The sequence below is a fragment of the Felis catus genome, chromosome B3, assembly GCF_018350175.1.
Source record: "Felis catus isolate Fca126 chromosome B3, F.catus_Fca126_mat1.0, whole genome shotgun sequence".
Classification (NCBI taxonomy): Eukaryota; Metazoa; Chordata; class Mammalia; order Carnivora; family Felidae; genus Felis; species Felis catus.
In genome coordinates this window covers 102,374,968-102,387,174 of record NC_058373.1, presented here as the reverse complement: position 1 = coordinate 102,387,174, position 12,207 = coordinate 102,374,968, and the positions used below count along the sequence as shown (strand labels likewise).

The following is a 12,207-nucleotide window of genomic DNA, read 5'->3' as shown; positions in this document are numbered from 1 at the left end:
GGCGCTCAGACTCACAAACCGCGAGATTATAACCTGAGCCAAAGTTGGACATTTAACTGACTGAGCCACCCCGGTGCCCCAAACCAGTACCTTTTTAAATTCTTCAGTTAAACCCATTGAGTATGCCTTTTATTTCCAGCCAACGCTCTGATACATTGTATTCACATTCTAGAAAGGAGAAGATGGTATTATAGTTGTCCCCAAGCAGTCTTACCACTTAGAGGCAGGTCAAGTTCACACAGTCTGAAAGATTATACAAAGCAACCTTTTACTTCTAGCATTGGAGATACAGGAGTGACTCCTCTGTTTTCTTCTATCAGTTTCTACTCCCCAGATTCTCTCACTGGGGCCAGACCTCCACCTCTCCTTCCCCTACCTCCTTGTCAGAGAAGCCTCCTCCCCTGAAACTACAGAGTTTTGTTTTATTTGGTTTTAATCTCCCTTTCTCCTGGCTCTGGGAACCCATTGCTTCCTGGGCCAATTGTCAGTCTTTTGACCTAGTCAGGTTTCTTGCCAGATGGGATTGGGGTTTCCAACCCCAGAGGCTCCAGATGGAAAGAGGAAAAAGAGGCCTTCTTAGTGGCCTGCCTTCAGGTTGTGGTGTCTGTATAATAATTAGATTGTTCAGGGATAAGGTCAAACATCTTGCAGGCGTTTCCTGCACTGGCTGAAGGCTGGATGTCCTCTGTTAGGCTGGCCTGATACACATCTGACTCCAGGAAAGAAAGAAAGAGAAAGAAAAGAAAGAAAAGAAAGAAAGAAAGAAGGAAGGAAGGAAGGAAGGAAGGAAGGAAGGAAGGAAGGAAGGAAGGAAGGAAGGGGAAAGGGGACTTCCATCCACCAGCTCAGCAACTACTTCTTTGAGAAAGCAGAACTTGAGCGTAGCCTTAAAGGAGAAATGGGATTAAACAATGGGTAAGAAGGAAGAGGCCATTTCAGAAAGGGAAGGATATGAGCAAAGAAGATGGGAACATGGCCATTGGAAGAAATGAGTGTACCACTTTGCTGATTGATGTGAACAAGTGGAGGGAGATGGGTTTGGAGAGCTGAGTAAACAACCAATCTGGGAGCCCTGAATACTGGGAATAAAGGTTTAAAGGAGTCTTTAAAGATTCTTAGAAAGGCAATATTTCAGGATTCACACATAAAGCAGACTGGAGGGTTAGAGACAGGATGACAAGTTAGAACATTAAGTGTAGTCATCCAGATATGAAATTGTGAAGATCTGTGCCAGGGTAGTGTTCCTTGAATACATCACAAGGGATGAAATTACAATTTGGTTGTAGGGTAAATGCGCTAGAAAGTAGCAGATAAGGACAACTTCAAAGTTTTGAAATTAAGAGGCTGAGAGAATGTTGGGGATGGAAGGTACAGCATAGGGAATACAGTCAATGGTGCTGTAATACTGTTGCATGGTGACCACTGGCAGCTACACCCGTGGTGACCACAACACAACATATGGTCGAATCACTGTGTTGTACATCTGAAGCTAATTAACATTGTGCATCAACTATACCTCATATGAAAAAAAATAGAAAGACTTCTGAGAAAAAGCTAATGTCAGATGAAGGATTAGTCTGGTTTTAGGTACACTGCATTTAGGTGGCTACCATGCCTCCTGGTGAAGGAAGCAACGGAGGCATGAGATCCAAAGAGAGGGCTCCAAGACATGAATTGGGAAGGTGACTATTTGAAGTCAGGAGAGTGAGAAGCACCTCTGAGAAAGACTTCATGTTAAATCAAGGACCCTGAATGACCTAGTTATTATACAGACACCACAACCTGAAGGCAGGCCACTAAGAAGGCCTCTTTTTCCTCTTTCCATCTGGAGCCTCTGGGGTTGGAAACCCCAATCCCATCTGGCAAGAAACCTGACTAGGTCAAAAGACTGACAATTGGCCCAGGAAGCAATGGGTTCCCAGAGCCAGGAGAAAGGGAGATTAAAACCAAATAAAACAAAACTCTGTAGTTTCAGGGGAGGAGGCTTCTCTGACAAGGAGGTAGGGGAAGGAGAGGTGGAGGTCTGGCCCCAGTGAGAGAATCTGGGGAGTAGAAACTGATAGAAGAAAACAGAGGAGTCACTCCTCTATCTCCAATGCTAGAAGTAAAAGGTTGCTTTGTATAATCTTTCAGACTGTGTGAACTTGACCTGCCTCTAAGTGGTAAGACTGCTTGGGGACAACTACAGTACCATCTTTAAGACATGCCTACCTTCAATGGCTAGAGGAGAAAATAGAGGAAAGGAAACAAGCCAGTATAAAAATAATCTGAGAAATTGGCAAATAAATACAGGAATGACACAACATAAGAAAAACAGAGAGTTTCCAGAAAGGATAAACTATACTTTCAAATTTTAATCATACTCTTCAGCCTTTCTGAGATTATCCTTCAAAGACTTTGAAAATAAAAGTAAGAAAATAAAGCAACAGTGTTAAATAGTGTGAAAAAGCTTTGTTAAATTAGGGCTTCCTATCGAAAATACTTCTTTAGAAATGTTGATCTGCATTATTGGGTATTGATATAATACTGAAGCCACTGAAAGGTATATCAGTTAAGAGGTCTTTGGATGTAATTAACAGAAAACCCAATTCAAATTGGCTCTAAATATACAACAAGAAATTTTTTGGCTCACTTTCCTGAGAAGACCACAAGTTGGTCAGGCTTTTGGGTTGGTCCAATCTGAGGGAAAGCACCATTTCCTTGTAATTTTCTTGATTCTACCTTCCTCCACAAGCCAGCTATATCTTCAGCCTGGTTTCTCTAAAGCAATATACTTTATATCTAGGGTCACATCTCTGGGGAGAGGGAGCCTCTCTCAAGCCTCACATTATTTTATCATACCTGAAACAACCACTGGGGCCATAAGAGAATGCCATAAGTGGTTGGTTTGGGCACTCATGACTGAACCAATCACTCCCACATGTTGAAATTACCCAGACTAGCCTTAAATCATTCAAGGCACCATCTATATTTGGGGTGTGTGGGCAATCTCACTCAGCCACCAGGCTGCTTCACAATAGGAAAAGCTTAAATGAATGTTGAGTAAATAACTAGAATTTTGCAGATGGGTACTGGATGTATACATTAGGATATAATTGAGCAAGTCAAAATATCAATGGCTTAAACAAGGTAGAAGTTCTTTCTGTCTCTGGAACTTGGCAGTACAGGATTGGTACAGCAGCTCTGATCCATAAAGTCCTTGGGACCCAGGACTCTACTTCTAGCTTGCCACCCTGGTGACATTTCTAGGGTGCAGCCCTAATTTTCATTATCCAAGGGAGGATCTCTGCTCCAGGCAGCAAGATGGAGGGAGTAACAAATAAGAAGGGGCAAAGGGATACATTTGAAGCAAGAATGAACTTTATTCTGGGTGACCATTTTCCTGGCTAACCATTCTATTACTATGGAATGAGGGGAAAATAAATATTGGGAAAAGCACTCTCCACTACTCTGAAGAAATGAGATCTGTTAGAGTCGACTGAATGATCAGTCATTCAGGTTACATGATCAGTCATTCAGTTGTTACATTATGTAACTCAGGTTACATGGCTAATAAATTATTTGGGAAAGCAATTATCCATGTGTAATCTGGCAAATAGGACAGGGGTGAGATGAGGGAAAAACTCCCAACTCAGAGGAGTGAAATGGTGAAAAGGAAACAATAGATTGTGCACTAAAATAACTGTGTTTACACCCCATTTTTGCCATCTAATAGTTGGACAATCATCAACAAGTTGCATAACCTTGATAAGCCTGCAATCTTATCTGTGCAATGGAGATGATATCAACTACTTCGAAGAGCTGAAAAAAAGATGAACTGAGATAATAGTTAAGTGCTTCATGAGTAATAACGCTCATTCAGATAAAACTTATTAATTATAACAAAGCTTACAATAACATGGTTAGTATTGTAGAAACATTTATTGAGTTAAAAATGAGATGTGAGACTTTCGCTAGCTTTTTAAGATCACTTTTTTAACACAATAACTGATTTTTGTGGTTAATTGAATTTTTAAAAATTCTTACTATTTCTTTTCCCCTGCTAGGCAGGTCTCTTATCAAATTGTTAGATGTGCATTCAGAAAGCAGCTGAGCAAATGAGAACACTGTGCCATAACAAACTCACAAAGATAGAAATTTCACATAAAAATTTCAGTTATAATATTTATGGCATTAATTTCTAGAGTAAAATTAATTTTTTAAAATTATAATAAATTATATACATGGAGACTCAAATTTCATATATACTCTTTTTTGCATAAAGACTAGGAATGTGTTAAGAAAAAAAGTATCTCATCTGAAATGTATGATATAATTCATAAGTTATAATGAGAAGAGCAATGGGGCTGGCCGATTGGGCATGTCCTCATTTCCACTACACAGTGGCCTCAATGGGGGTAGATATCTTGATCTGCAAGGCAGCCATTAGGTCAGGAGATTGGTTACATATAGGCAGATGAAGTAAGTATATTGAGATAATGAGAGCCAGACTTCTCACTGTCAATTATCAACAGGGAAAGGGAGAAAACTAGACCCAAAAGAAGTGATCCCCTAGTAGCAATGATCACACTTAGAACCAGATGGTGACTTCTGAATATCATTCTCCACTAAAAGGATACAGAATTCCTTGGAGAAATGGTTGAATTCAGAACTGGCACAGGGAAAGTACAATATGTTCCTGGAACATCCTGTTGAGTATGAAAGTAAGGGAGTACTCAAAGAATGATGAGGATATGTTAGAAGGTCAAGAGCCAGACTGAAGAATTCCCATTAGCTAAATCTGAGGCAACTTAAACATAAAATAAAAAAGAATAGCAACAAATTGTGGCCGATTGAATAAAACAGGAATCCATGAATCCATCTGGACATAAATATATGTGAATGAATGAATGAATGAATGAATGAGAACAAAAAGTTTTACCATATAGTACAATGCCAACTAATAACTGTAGAACAAATGATGCACTTAGAATATCACCATTTGTCAACCATTACAGTAATAATTGATTCAAGGAGGAACCAACAATGGACACTAAAACTTTGAGTGAAAATGTAATGAGAAATAAGATATTTACATAATATCAAAGTAGCTCTCTACAAAATACATATTAGTAACTTATTGATTAATAAGTACAAGGTACTTATTCATTTTACAATGAATTTTACATCTTAAAAAGTGATGAAAGTCAACACTGATAGAAATGGGACAAATTAATATTTGTTAATTTGCTTCTTGATGATACATTGAGAAGAACATAGCATCATGTCCATGATATCCCTTCCAAAAGATGAATCACCTGAATCTAATCATAATAAGTATAAAACAAACTCAAATTGAGGATACTCTATAAAGTAACTAGCCTATTATCTTCCAAAAAAAAGTCAATGTCATGAAAGATGAAAAAACTGAGGAACTGCTCCAAAGAGAATAGAGATATGACAACTAAATACAACACATGATCTCCTATTGGATCCTGCATTAGAAAGGAAAGAGTGATTATATGGTATATTATTAGTGAAATTTGAATGCAGCCAATGGATTGAATGGTAGTATTGTAACATTTTTAATTCCTTTTTTTTTTTTAATTTTAAAGAGGCTCAACAGGCTGAGCCATCCAGGTACCCCTAATTTCTTGATTTTAATGGTTTTACCAGGTTTTACCATATACTATACAAAATAATTGAGAGAGAAAAAGAAAATGATAAGACAAATATGGTAAAATGTTAACAACCAATTAGAGAATCTGAGTAAAGGGTAAACTAAAATGCTTTGTATTGTTCTTGTAATTTTCTGTAAGGTTGAAATTATTTTTAGAACAGCTGTTTTGAAAAAACATAATGTATAATATAAAAATAATCAAATTTCAGGGATGCCTGGGTGGCTCAGTCAGTTGAGTGTCTGACTTTGGCTCAGGTCATGATTTCATGGTTCATGGGTTCAAACCCCATGTCAGGCTCTGTGATGACAGCTCAGAGCCTGGGGCCTGCTTCAGATTCTGTGTCTCTTTCTCTGTCTGCCCCTCCCCTGTTTGCATTTTGCCTCTCTCTCAAAAATAAATAAACATTAAAAAAATTTTTTAATCAAATTTCAATCCATTGAAGGTTATAGTCAGCATCTAAAAGTGACAGCATAGTGTTTGGGTCTTCTCAAATCCCTACATATAAACAAAGAAATTGGAAAGTAAAATAAAAAGCCCATAGGAAAACATTTACAACAAAATAAGATGGTAAGTTATCCTCACAAACCACAAAATACAGGGGCACCTGTGTGGCTCAGTCGGTTAAGCATCTGACTTTGGCTCAGGTCATGAGCTCATGGTTTGTGAGTTTGAGCCCCATGTCAGGCTCTGTGCTAACAGCTCAGGGCCTGGAGCTTACTTCAGATTCTGTGTCTCCCTCTGTCTCTGCCCCTCCCCTGCTCATGCTCTGTCTCTCTCACTCTCAAAAATAAATATTAAAAAAACCCCACAAAATACAAGCAGGTGGAGGAAAATCACTGACAACCACAGGCCATGATATTAGAGTTTATGCAAGAGAGAAAAGAGGGTATCAATGGGTTATTTGATGGACCTGAGAACAGAAGAACCCCCAAAAGAAACAGATATTTAGTAGAAAGCACAATGGGTCAATCTGAGAATGACAACTGAATCTGGGACAGGTTTTGCCCATTCCAATAACAGATAAGTGCAAGGGGGCCCTGGTAAGACCCCAAGGGGTAGAAACAGTCTTGCACCTATGAATTCTCAATACTGACCAGCCAAAGCTCCCTTCCAGGACATAGCTCTGAGAAGAAACCACTGACTGTGGAATAAAAATTGATCAGAGCAGGAAAAATACAGAAGTAAAGAGAAGATCCAGATCAAAAGTAGCTGGCAGGGGGGGCCTGGGGACTCAGTCAGAAAAGCATCTGACTCTTGATTTCGGCTCAGGCCATAATCAATTACTGTTCAGGGGATCAAGCCCCGAGTCAGGTTCTGTGCTGACAGTGCAGAGCCTGCTTGGGATTCTCTCTCCCTCTCTCTCTGCTTCTCCCCACTCCCCACTCTAAGTAAATAAATAAATAAATAAATAAACAAACAAACAAACAAACAAACAAACTTTTTAAAAAAGTGGCTGAGGGGGGAAAAAGTGATTGAGGGAAACAGCGTCAGAAAATCTCAGAAAGCAAACAGTCATTTTTTTAAAACATTACACAAAAACATGAAACACTGTCAAGTTAAAAAAAAAAAAAAGCTATTTGAACTAAGCTTACTTTAAAAATTTGAGGAAAACTCGGGGCGCCTGGGTGGCGCAGTCGGTTAAGCGTCCAACTTCAGCCAGGTCACGATCTCGCGGTCCGTGAGTTCGAGCCCCGTGTCGGGCTCTGGGCTGATGGCTCAGAGCCTGGAGCCTGTTTCCGATTCTGTGTCTCCCTCTCTCTCTGCTCCTCCCCCATTCATGCTCTGTCTCTCTCTGTCCCAAAAATAAATAAACGTTGGAAAAAAAATTAAAAAAAAAAATTTGAGGAAAACTGATTTTACTTAAGAGCAAGCACTAGAAAGGTATCAAGTTCAAATCCCAAAGTTACTACATACATACATACATACATACATACATACATACATACATACAAAAAAGAGGGGCGCCTGGGTGGCTCAGTCACTTGAGCATTTGACTCTTGAGTTTGGCTCAGGTCATGATCCCAGGGTCGTTGACCTCTCTTCCTCTCCCTCTCCCTCTTTTCTGCTCACACACTCTCTTAAATAAATAAGTAAGTAAGTAAGTAAGTAAGTAAGTAAGTAAATAAAGAATAAGGAGTAGAATGACTCCCCTACAAAGAAACAAAAGCATACTGGAAAGATGTACTCAAGAAACAGATAAAAACTACACTATTTAAAAACGAGGGGCATCTGGGTGGCTCAGTGGGTTAAGTATCTGAGTCTTCATTTCAGCTCAGGTCATGATCTTTTGGTTTTTGAGTTCGAGCCCCATGTAGGACTCTGTGCTGGTGCTGCACAGCCTGCTTGGGATTCTCTCTCTCTCCCTCTCTCTCTCTCTCTCTCTCTCTCTCTCTCTCTCTGTCCCTCCCCTGCTCATGCTTGCTCTCTCAAAATAAATAAATAAACATTTTTTTAAACTTATAAAAATTATTAAAAAATGAACTTTAATAAAGAAATAATACAAGACATGAGAAAACAGTATAAATCAGAATTAGAAAAATTCATAAGTTAGGTAATAATTCTCAAAGGAGAATTTGAAAAGAAAAAATCATTTTAGAAATAAATACTAAACTAGAAGAAACAAGAGCAAAACACACACTCACACACACACACATATGCACATCGACAAAAAATGCCTTATAAGGAATAAAAGATGAAAAGAACAGTTTTAAAACTAAAATAATAATAATAATTTTTAAATAAAAGAGATTCAAAAGTTGTCAATGTGGGGGCGCCTGGGTGGCGCAGTCGGTTAAGCGTCCGACTTCAGCCAGGTCACGATCTCGCGGTCCGTGAGTTCGAGTCCCGCGTCAGGCTCTGGGCTGATGGCTCGGAGCCTGGAGCCTGTTTCCGATTCTGTGTCCCCCTCTCTCTCTGCCCCTCCCCCGTTCATGCTCTGTCTCTCTCTGTCCTAAAAATAAATAAACGTTGAAAAAAAAATTTTTTTTAAAAGTTGTCAATGTGGATGATTGCCAAAGAAGATCAGCATATAGACAAAGGGAGTCCAAAGAAGAAAACCAACAGAAAGAACAAAACAAATACTTCAATTCAAGACAAGTTTTCTGAAATAAAAAAAGACTTAAAATTACATATCAAAATAGCACTTTAAGTATCTGAGAATATTGATCAGAACAACCAACGCCAAGGTATATTCTACTAAAATTACTAGACTTTAAAGAAAATAGAATGTTTGGTAACAAGGCAAAAAGAGTATGTGACTTATAAAGGAGGGATAATTAGGTTGTCACCAAACTGTCAACAGCAGTACATTATGCCAGAAGAAAATTAAGTATGGGCTGTTTTTACAAGATTCATAAAAATAAAATATTAGCCAAACATTTTATTTATTAAAAAAATTTTTTTAAATGTTTATTCACTTTTGAGAGACAGAGTGTGAATGGGGGAGGAGCAGAGAGAGAGGGACACACGGAATCGGAAGCAGGCTCCAGGCTCTAAGCTGCCAACACAGAGCCTGGTGTGCGGCTTGAAAGGAACCGCGAGATTGTGACCTGAGCCAAAGTCAGTCACTTAACTGACTGAGTCACCCAGGCGCCCCTTAGCCAAACACTTTATATCCTGCAAAATTGGCTTTCAAGTATAAAAGGTACACACAAATTATTTTTGGTAAATCTCAAAAAATACTGTTCCTACGTGTTCTTCCTAAGAAATCAAATAGAATTTCTGACAATCAAAATGACCAGAGAGATATTAAATAAGGACAGGAGGTGATCATTAGATATATAGTTGTTTGTAGAACTAAGACAAAATAACAGTTAAAAAGGGGGGAGACTATAGTGTCTAATGACTAGATGACCTCACAGTGTAGATCATATATGCTTTGATACAAATATTCCCCAATCATTTTTAATGTTTATTTATTTTTGGGACAGAGAGAGACAGAGCATGAACGGGGGAGGGGCAGAGAGAGAGGGAGACACAGAATCGGAAACAGGCTCCAGGCTCTGAGCCATCAGCCCAGAGCCTGACGCGGGGCTCGAACTCACGGACCGCGAGATCGTGACCTGGCTGAAGTCGGACGCTTAACCGACTGCGCCACCCAGGCGCCCCTCCCCAATCATTTTTAAAATGAGAGGTGAATGGAGATAGCATATATAAATTTTAATTTTTTTACTAATTGGTGGTGATATAAGTAATATTAATAGTCCGTAGTAGTATTAGTACTGTAATTCTGGGATATTACAGAATTATGGAATATTCTATCTCTCCCTGTTACCTTGAGAAACAGGGGTTTTGGTGTGAAAGACAGGAGATAAAGATATAACACAAAAGAGGTTAGGTAAAAACATTGTAGTTGTGAATTTAAAATAGAAATACTAGAGGCACCTGGGTAGGTTAGTTGTTTAAGTGTCCAGCTCTTAACTTTGACTCAGGTCATGAACTCATGGTTCATGGGTTTGAGCCCTGTGTCGGGCTCTGTGTTGACAGTGCCTGCTTGGGATTCTCTGTCTCTCCCTCTCTCTCTGCCCCTCCCCTGCTCATGCACTCTGTCTCTCTCTCTCTCTCTCTCTCAAAATAAATAAGTAAACTTAAAAAAATACAAATACTAGTATGAACTCATCAGGTAATATATATATATCTATATATTTACATACATATCTCTACATGTAAATAATATAAATATATATAAATATCTATCTATGATAGATAGATAGATAGATACACTTCCACTAAAGAGACTTAGAAACAGCAACTACATTCTCATCTTGAAATATTTCCCATTGAAAGAAATCAAGGGTCCTTGGCCAAACAGCTAATTCCAGGAATTGAGGTCTGGAGAGGAAGATGGAATATCTTGACATATCAGCTATTAAGAAAGCCATAAAAAAAAAAAAAAAAAAAAAAAACAACTATTAGGATCATGTCCAAGGAGCCAATCTGAAGAGTACCCATAGCCAAAGTTGGAGCTTCAATAACGATAAGAATTGCAATGGATTGAAATCCCTCTAATATGTTTAAGTCCATGAGTTCATTATAAGAGTTAAAAAACCTAATTTTTGAAAGATGACAGGGAATCAATTTGTTACTGGGGAAATAAAAGAGGAAACTCAAACATTTTCCCTGCCTTTTCTATAATAAACCGTTTCATTGGATAACCAAATAGTAGATGAAGGGGTGCATCTCATTATACAATCTTTCAAAGTAATTCATGAAAGCAAAATGGTAGGGATAGATTATTATCTTTTTGCAAGCTTCCATTAATAAATCTAAATATTGAGTATCGATGGCTGCTAACATCAAAAAGAAAAAAAGAATGAGTGAAAACCAGACTTCCTGAAAAAAGAACACAAAGGAAACGAATCTAAGCCTGAGGAAACCTCTGGATCCACCTGCCAATTTCTAGGAAACACAAAAGGCACAGGAACATGTGAAACTAAATCAGGAGTGTGCAATCAGCAAAATGTGTCAGAGTGAGTTCTACAACAGACAAAGTATGAGGAAAGGAAAGGGTGGAGGAGAGCCTGTAGCTTAAAAGAGATGTAAAAAAGTAACAAGGTGTTTTCTTTTCACAGGCGAGACTAAACTGTAATGTAAGGAAATGCAAGAGAGTGATCACTATGAGTCAGGATAGTGGTTTGTTGGTTTAATGTTTATTTTTGAGAGACAGAGAGAGAGAGACACAGCATGAGTGGGGGCGGGGCAGAGAAAGAGAGAGGGAGACACAGAATCCGAAGAAGGCTCCAGGCTCTGAGCTATCAGCACAGAGCCCAACGTGGATCTCATGAACCGTGAGATCGTGACCTGAGCCGAAGTCAGAGGCTCAACTGAGCCACCCAGGTGCCCGTGTTTGTTTGTTTTTTGACAGTAGTCATTTTGGAGGAAGAGGAATGGCTATGAATTGTATAGAGCATGTGGGGGGCGGGGGAGGCTTCTGAGATGACTGGGAAAGTTGTTTCTTGACATGGGTTGTGGCTACAAGGATGTTCCACAGTATTCACTAAGGTCTATATTTGTTTTCTTTTCTGTTTCTGTATGCTTCTATTTATTTTATAATTTAAAAGTTTCAAAAAGTTATAGTGGTTTAGAGAGATAAATCAACCTGGAAATGGTGAGAAAAAAGTATGTGCAATATATTGACTCTTATTATAATATAGTTGATTATTACTATTATGTATTTGAGCTAGTGCAGGTCCATTTATGCCTTCCAAAATGTAACCATATAAAATGAAAAGTCAGGGACGCCTGGGTGGCGCAGTCGGTTAAGCGTCCGACTTCAGCCAGGTCACGATCTCGCGCTCCGTGAGTTCGAGCCCCGCGTCAGGCTATGGGCTGATGGCTCAGAGCCTGGAGCCTGTTTCCGATTCTGTGTCTCCCTCTCTCTCTGCCCCTCCCCCGTTCATGCTCTGTCTCTCTCTGTCCCAAAAATAAATAAGCGTTGAAAAAAAAAAGAAAGAAAGAAATATTTAAAATGAAAAGTCAGGGGGTGCCTGGGTGGCTCAGTCAGTTGAGCGTCCGACTCTTGATTTTGGCTCCGGTCACAATTTCACAG

At 39.1% G+C, this 12,207-nt stretch overlaps 1 long non-coding RNA gene across 2 annotated transcripts in view; it reads left to right on the top strand.

Moving 5' to 3' along the window:
- Positions 1 to 12,207, top strand: part of LOC123386093 — a 60,549-nt gene that overhangs the window by 24,176 nt on the left and 24,166 nt on the right. The gene's annotated exons all lie outside the window — the stretch shown is intronic.